This window comes from Erythrolamprus reginae, chromosome 3 (assembly GCF_031021105.1).
Source record: "Erythrolamprus reginae isolate rEryReg1 chromosome 3, rEryReg1.hap1, whole genome shotgun sequence".
NCBI lineage: Eukaryota > Metazoa > Chordata > Lepidosauria > Squamata > Dipsadidae > Erythrolamprus > Erythrolamprus reginae.
The window spans coordinates 170,481,171-170,490,131 of NC_091952.1; positions in this window are offsets into that span (position 1 = coordinate 170,481,171).

Consider the following 8,961-nt stretch of genomic DNA (forward strand, 5'->3'; position numbering starts at 1 on the left):
CTAGTGCACTTGTACTCACCCCTTACTGACCTCTTGGGAATCTGGATAGGTCAACCGTAGATAATCTAAGGGTAAAGTGTTGGGGGTTTGGGGATGACACTATGGAGTCCGGAGTTCCACGCTTCGACAACTCGGTTACTGAAGTCATATTTTTCACAGTCAAGTTTGGAGAGGCTAATATTAAGTTTAAATCTGTTGTGTGCTCTTGTGTTGTTGTGGTTGAAGCTGAAGTAGTCGCCGAAAGGAAGGACGTTGCAGCATATGATCTTGTGGGCAATACTTAGATCTTGTTTAAGGCGTCTTAGTTCTAAACTTTCTAGGCCCAGGATTGAAAGTCTAGTCTCGTAGGGTATTCTATTTTGAGTGGAGGAGTGAAGGGCTCTTCTGGTGAAGTATCTTTGGACATTTTCAAGGGTGTTAATGTCTGAGATGCGATATGGGTTCCAAACAGATGAGCTGTATTCCAGGATGGGTCTGGCAAAAGTTTTGTAAGCTCTGGTAAGTAGTGTGAGATTGCCAGAGCAGAAGCTACATAGGATTAGGTTTACAACTCTTGAAGCCTTCTTGGCTATATTGTTGCAGTGGGCTTTGGCACTTGACTCCCAAGGCTGCTCTGAATCACGAGGCCTTCGTTTCTTGAAGCAGTTTCATAGAATGCTTTTCTGCGGTCACTGCAGCCTCTGAAAAACCTCACAAAAGCAGTTCCCATTCTTATGTAATTGCCAGATACACAGGATGGCATGCCTCTCTCGCAACTACGGGAGAGGTCAGAAGTTGCACAAGAGCACACCTGATTCTCACATGGCCTCTGTAGACTATGAAAATCATGAGAACGGGCCATGCTTTCAAGAATAGCAATTGTTAAAAGAGTCAAGGAAGAGTTACATGATTATCATAATCTAACAATAGTATCCTAGATCAGCGTTTCCCAACCGGTGTGCCGCGGCACACTAGTGTGCCGCGAGACACAGCCAGGTGTGCCGCCAAGCTCCTAGGGAAAAAGGAGAGCTTAAGGAGAGCCCTGCCCAACTGGAGATTCCCTGGCAGCACCAGGTAGAAGCCGGCAATGCAGCACCCTTTTCCAGTGCCGCGCAAGGAGCTGGGCGTTGGAGTTTGGGGTGGGGAGCGATGAAAGTGCGGAGGCCGGCGCCGCGGCTGCCCCCACCCCCCAGTGCCTCCATTCCCCTCGTGCCCCAGGCTTCTCGCCGCTGACGCCCGCCCGCCTGCCCTCCCGCTCGATCTGCCCCTTTCTTCAGCTCCTCTGGCGAGCGCTCGGAGAAAACCTTCTCACAGCGGAGGTCGGAGAAGGTTCTTTGGAATGTCGGGGGTGCGTGCGCACGCGCGCCCTATCCCCCACCCAGTCTACCTGGAAAAGCTTTGCTGGCCTCCGCAGAGAAGGAAGAGAGAGAACAAGAGAGAGAAAGAAAGGAAGAGAGAGAAAGAGATAGCAAGAGAGACAGAATGAGAGAGAGAGAGAAAGAGAAAGAAAGAAAGAGACAGCAAGAGGGGGGAAGGAGGGAGAGAGAAAGAGAGCCAAAGAGAGAGGAAGGAAGGAAGAGAGAAAGAAAGAGATAGCAAGAGAGACAGAATGAGAGAGAGAGAGAAAGAAAGAAAGAAAGAGACAGCAAGAGGGGGGAAGGAGGGAGAGAGAAAGAGCAAAAGAGAGAGGAAGGAAGAGAGAAAGAAAGAGATAGCAAGAGAGACAGAATGAGAGAAAGAAAGGAAAGAAAGAAAGAAAGAAAGACAGCAAGAGGGGGGAAGGAGGGAGAGAGAAAGAGCAAAAGAGAGAGGAAGGAAGGGAGAAAGAAAGGGATGGAGAGAGAGAGAAAGAGGGAGGGAGAGAAAGAGGGAGGGAGAGAGAAATAGAGCGAAAGGGAGAAAGAGAGATTTTTTTTGTCCAAACTTTTTTGCGCCCCCCCCCCCCAATGTTCCCCAGGATTTTGAAAATGTGAATAATGTGCCGTGGCTCAAAAAAGGTTGGGAAACACTGCTTTAGAGGTTTACCCAGCCAATTTATTGATGCAGAATTTGACTATGTCACAGCAATGTGGCTTGATGGTGTAGTTCAGGAGTGGGCAACTATGGCCTCTTTATGACTTACAGATTACAACTCAGGTCATGAAGCTCAGGAAGTCTGGGATTTGAAGCCCATAGGTCATAAAAGGGCCATAATTACCCATCCCTGGTGTAGTTGAACTTACAATTCTCCTCGCTGAACTGTTTCAGGATAGTGTGATTGGGGAACTTCAAGGAAGCAAAGTCAACAGGACCCCTACTTTGTTATCCTCTTCTACTGGCTGAATCGCTTTTAAATATTTCCTTCCCCGACAGAATTTAGCAAATGGGAAAAAACATCAACCTTTCTATTTCAGAATTTTGGAAATCAGTAAAGAACACAGAGAACGTTTTTTTCTCTTTTTTGAAACTGGAGGAAAGAGTGCAGTGGAAGGAGATCCTTTAATATAATGAATGGTGATAGAGAAATATCACAAAAATACCACAAAAAAGGATATTTGCTGAGGTGACTGATAGCACTAGGACAGTGATGAATTATTGATAAACAAATATGTAATAAAAAATATAACTCAGTAAAGTCTAAGATCTGGATGGAAAGTATTTGGCTTAGTATACAAATACTTCAACCCCACCTTCTTCCAGGAAGCTTTTCTCTCATTTCAGTCTAGCCTTGCAATTTGGTCTCCATCCAGGATTCCTCTTAGTTTAGTTCATCTTAGTTGAACCAAAGCCTGCCAAGAGAGCCTTTATTGCTACTGTGATCAATAAAAGGGACACACCCCAGACAGAACACTTTTGAGAATCTTTTGAGAACCTTTTGAGAACTATCGCCTGTGAGGCCACGCCACACCCTGTTGCAGGGGTCCTCAAACCTGTCAACTTTAAGACTTGTGGACTTCAACTCCCAGAATTCTCCAGCCAGCATAGCTGGCTGGAGAATTCTGGGAGTTGAAGTCCATAAATCTTAAAGTTGACAAGTTTGAAGGCCTCTGCCCTAGAGGTTTCCTTTTAAAGGGATGGCGAAACCCGACCGCTGTTCCCTCAAACATGGGCTTAAGCAGCACATTTGCGCCTCGCCCCGTCGCGGACTTTCTCCCTTCCCCGACCCGGCCTGGGAGGATATTGCCGAGGAAGCGGAAGGGAGGAAGCTTGTAGGGAAACGGCTGGGAGCAATTCTGCTCCGGCCTCCAAGTTGCAAACTGCTTGTAGAGCGCTGGCCGTGGAAGGACGTCTCCTTTCGGCCTCTTTCCAGAAAAGTTGGTTTAACCCTGCTGTTCTATTCGGACCTGTGAGACCCAAAATCAAAGTTTGAGACCCTGTAAAACATTTTCCCTGCATATCTGAAACTTGAAATTTCATGACTTTTCATCATTTCAGGGGTTCTCTCTATGAGAATTTTTTTTGGGGTGGGGGGTTTCTTTCTTGCAGAAAAAAAATAGTCACACTTGTACTGTTCCTGGGTCACCCTGACCCGGACCGAACATTCTTCATTTGAAGTGCTTATGTTTGGTCAATTTGAAAACTTTTTTCACTTGGAAAGTAGTCTGAACATTTCTGCACACAATGATATGAAAATTGAACTGAAAAAAACTATGCATATTGGTTTATGTTGATTATAAAAGACAGACCCCCCTTTTATTTGTGAACTTTTTTTCAATTTATAGATAGTTTAGCTTGCAAAATGTGTTCACTTTTACTAAAGTTGGTGTGGGATTGGTAGTTTGAACATTTCTGAACATAAGAAAAATATAAATGAACTGAAAGAAATGATGCTTATTGGTTTTTAAAAATCAGAAATAAGGCCTCCACACACACACACTCCGGCTGCTTGCAACCATTTTCACTTTAAATTTTGTTTAGGCTCCAAATCCAAAATATTTTTAATATCTTAGGTATTCATTTACTCAATTTAACATTGCTGATCATCATAAAAATATTTGTGGGAGGTGGGGGCTAATTCTTTTCTGGGCAAAGAAAGAAATCACGTTGAGTCTGTTTTGGGTCGTATACGACCCAGACCAAAAAGAATTTTTTTAGGCACTTAAATTTGGTCTTTTTGAAAACCTTTTTCACTGGGAAACATGTTTGAACATTTCTGAACGTAATGATATGAAAATTGATCTGAAAAAATTGAGGCTTATATTTTTATTTTGATCAAAAAGCCCCTCCCCTCATTTTTTCTGAATTTCGTGTCAATTTATATTTTTTTAGGCTACAAATCTCTAAGGAATTTTCCCCCAAAAGTTTTGATATACTAAACTGAACATTCCTGATCATAAGAAAAATAGAAATGAACTGGAAAAAATGATTCTTATTTGTTTATTTTGGCCACAAAAGGGCCACACACACCCTTGCCCTTGCTGTGTGCCATTATTTTCACTTTTTATATATATTTGGATAGAAATATTTGGAATATCCTTTTGAAAAGCAAGCACATGATAGTCAGACAACTACTTTTATGAATGAAATCCATTTTACTAAAAACAAGTATGTAAATTTGAAATTAACAGCATACATTTTATAAAAATGGAAATAATTGAACACGGGGGGAGACATTTATGTGCAAAATAAACAAATATGCATCATTTTTTCCAGTTCAATTTTCATATCATTCTGTTCAAAAATGTTCAAGCTACCAATCCCACACCAGGTTTGGTAAAATAGAACGCATTTTGCAAGCAAAGCTATCCATAAATTGAAAAAAAATTCACAAAAATGGGGGGAGCGCATTTTATCAGCAAACTAAACCAATATGCATAATATTTTTCAGTTCAATTTGCATATCATTGTGTGCAGAAATGTTCAAACATGTTTCCAAGGGAAAAAGGCTTTCAAACAGACCAAATATAAGCACCTAAAATGAACAATTTGCGGTCCAGGTCACATAGACCCAGGAACATAACATTTGTTTTTCATAACACTTGTAGTGTTCGGGTCTATTGGACCCGAAACAAAAAAAAATTATTTTAGGTACTTGAATTTGGTCTTTTTGAAACTTTTCTCACTGGGAAACAAGTTTGAACATTTCTGAACATAAGGATATCAAAATTGAACTGAAAAAATTGATGCTGAAAAAATTAAAAGTGGGAGGGGGAGCCTTTTATGTGCAAAATAAACAAATATGCATCAATTTTTCCAGTTCAATTTTCATATCATCATGTTCAGAAATGTTCAAGCTACCAATCCCACACCAGGTTTAGTAAAATAGAACGCATTTTGTAAGCACAACTATCCATAAATTGAAAAAAAAATCACAAAAATGGGGCGGCGCACTTTATCAGCAAAATAAACCTATAAGCATTACTTTTTTTCATTTCAATTTTCATTTCAATGTGTGCAGAAATGTTCAAAGTTGTTTCCAAGTGAAAAAAGCTTTCAAAAAGACCAAATATAAGTACCTAAAATGATCAATTTGCAGTCCGGGTCAAATAGACCCGGGAACATAACATTAGGGAGTTTTATCGAACAGAACACGGGGGTTAAGCTCACTGGCTAAGCAAGGCTCACCAGTGCAGCTTTAGGTCAACTTCCAGTCAAAATCAGTTATGTTGCAAGCTCTCTCTCTCTCCCTCCTCCCCCTCTGTCTGTGTGTATGTATGTGTTTGTATCAACTGCTGGGTCTAGAATTTTATTTATTTATTTATTTATTTTGTCCAATACACAATAATACACAATGAAGGTTATAGAGGATATAGTAGAGAAGAAATATGAGCTAGAGGAGAGACTATAGGACAGGGGACGGAAGGCACTCTAGTGCGCTTAAGTATGCCCCTTACTGACCTCTTAGGAATCTGGAGAGGTCAACCGTGGATAGTCTAAGGGTAAAATGTTGTGGGTTCGGGGATGATACTATAGAGTTCCACGCTTCGACAACCCGATTACTAAAGTCATATTTTTTACCGTCAAGTTTGGAGCAGTTAATATTAAACTTGAATCTGTTGTGTGCGCTTGTGTTGTTTTGGTTGAAGCTGAAGTAGTCTTTCCCTCTCTTCTATCTGCTTAGGTGCAGGTACCTTTTTCTACATCCCAAGCAATTCTAAGATGGTGCTGAGTCAGCGGTGGGTTCCTCCCAGTTTGGACTGTCCAAATCAGTAGCGAACCGTTGGCAACATCACATCTGGTTCAGTTGGATGTCCTTGTGTCTACTTTTCTCTGGTGTTCAATGCCAGTGACGGTGAATATTTGTGAGTCCGAGTACCCTAACCACAACCCCAAACCTACCTATTTATCTCTGAGGGCCAATAGGGCAATTTACCATATAGAAACATAGAAACATAGAAGTCTGACGGCAGAAAAAGACCTCATGGTCCATCTAGTCTGCCCTTATACTATTTTCTGTATTTTATCTTAGGGTGGATATATGTTTATCCCAGGCATGTTTAAATTCAGTTACTGTGGATTTACCAACCACGTCTGCTGGAAGTTTGTTCCAAGGATCTACTACTCTTTCAGTAAAATAATATTTTCTCATGTTGCCTTTGATCTTTCCCCCAACTAACTTCAGATTGTGTCCCCTTGTTCTTGTGTTCACTTTCCTATTAAAAACACTTCCCTCCTGAACCCTATTTAACCCTTTAACATATTTAAATGTTTCGATCATGTCCCCCCTTTTCCTTCTGTCTTCCAGACTATATAGATTGAGTTCATTAAGTCTTTCCTGATACATTTTATACTTAAGACCTTCCACCATTCTTGTAGCCCGTCTTTGGACCCGTTCAATTTTGTCAATATCTTTTTGTAGGTGAGGTCTCCAGAACTGAACACAGTACTCCAAATGTGGTCTCACCAGCGCTCTATATAAGGGAATCACAATCTCCCTCTTCCTGCTTGTTATACCTCTAGCTATGCAGCCAAGCATCCTACTTGCTTTTCCTACCGCCCGACCACACTGCTCACCCATTTTGAGACTGTCGGAAATCACTACCCCTAAATCCTTCTCTTCTGAAGTTTTTGCTAACACAGAACTGCCAATGCAATACTCAGATTGAGGATTCCTTTTCCCCAAGTGCATTATTTTACATTTGGAAACATTAAACTGCAGTTTCCATTGCTTTGACCATTTATCTAGTAAAGCTAAATCATTTACCATATTACAGACCCCTCCAGGAATATCAACCCTATTGCACACTTTAGAGTCATCGGCAAATAGGCAAACCTTCCCTACCAGATCTTCCCCTATGTCACTCACAAACATATTAAAAAGAATAGGACTCAGAACAGACCCTTGTGACACATCGCTTGTAACCTGTCTCTGCTCAGAATACTCGCCATTAACAATAACTCTCTGATGTCTATACTTCAGCCAGCTTGAAAACCACTGAACTATCCAGGGATTAAGTCCAATCTTCACTAATTTATCTATCAGCTCTTTATGTGGAACTGTATCAAAGGCTTTGCTGAAGTCCAGATAGGCAATATCCACGGCACCACCTTGATCCAACACCTTTGTGACATAGTCAAAGAAATCAATGAGATTAGTCTGACATGATTTGCCTTCAGTAAAGCCATGCTGATTTGGGTCCAATAAGTTATTGTTTTTTAGGTGCTGATTTATCCTCTTTTTGAGTAGAGTCTCCATCATTTTAACTACAACTGATGTCAAGCTAACTGGCCTGTAGTTAGCAGCTTCTTCTCTACTGCCCTTCTTGTGGATAGGCACAACTCTGGCCATTCTCCAATCCTCAGGAACATCTCCTGTCAACAGGGATTGGTTAAACAAATCAGTCAGGGGGGTAGCAATGACAGATCTGAGTTCTTTAAGAACTCTGGGGTGGATGCCATCTGGACCCATTGCCTTATTTATCTTTAATCGTTCAAGTTCTTCTAAGACATCGGCTTCTAAGATCACTGGAGCTGAATCCGTACAGCTGGAAGCAATGCTATATCCCTCTATAGCAGCGTTTCCCAACCGTTGTGCCGCGGCACACTAGTGTGCTGCGAGACACAGGCAGGTGTGCCGCGAAGCTCCCCGCCCGATTTGCCCCCTCTCCTCCGCCTCCGCCCCCTGCCTTGGGGCGCAACTTCTCTTGCGGCGGCTGCGGCTGCAGCTTCAGCTCCTCGGGACGAAAGCGCTCCCAGCCCCCTGGCTGGGAGCGCTTTCGCTGCGAGAGAGGGCTTTCTCCATCCGTTTCGGGAATGCCCGCCCCGCCCCTCTCTCTCACGCGCCACTCCCCTTTTCTCTCAGCCCTCCCTGGCTTCGCTTCTCAATCCCTCCCTCCTTCCGTCTTTCCTTCCCCTCAGCCGTTCTGTCTGGGGGTCTCCCACTCTTCCCTTCCCCGCCTCCCAGGCTTTGCCTTTGCCACCCCCACCCTTTTTTGGTTGACAAGGAGTCCTTTGCCGCATCCCGCAGTTCGCACTCGGCTCGAGGCCGCTTTCCCTGGCTACGCTCGGAACCGACAGGGCGCTGCTCTTTCTCTCTCTCACTCTCTCCCGTGAGGCGGGGGAAGGAAAAAAAAGCAAAAAAAAACTTCTTGCAGTGTGCCCGCGCTCGTTCCTTCAGCAGCGAGGGAGGGAAGTCAGAGGGCGAGGGAGGGAGCGAGCGAGCGCTCTTGTCCTCGGTGCCCTCTGCAGCCTGCCTTCCTTCTTCTTTGCCGCCGCTGAGGGACGGAGAGAAAGATAGAAAGGAAAGAGGGAGGGAGGAAAGAGGGAGGGAGAGATAGAAAGGAAAGAGGGAGGGAGAGATAGAAAGGAAAGAGGGAGGGAGACAGAGAGAGAGAGGAGAGACATAGAAAGAGAGAGAGAAAAAAAGAAAGAGATAGCAAGAGAGAGAGAAAGAGATAGCAAGAGAGAGAGAGAGACAAAGAGATAGCAAGAGAGACAGAAAGAGAGAGAAAGAGAGAGAATGAAACAGAGATAGCAAGAGAGGCAGAGAGAGAGCAAGGGAGAGAGAAAGACATAGAGGGAGGGAAGGAGGGAGAGAGAAAGAGAGCAAAAAAGAGAGGAAGA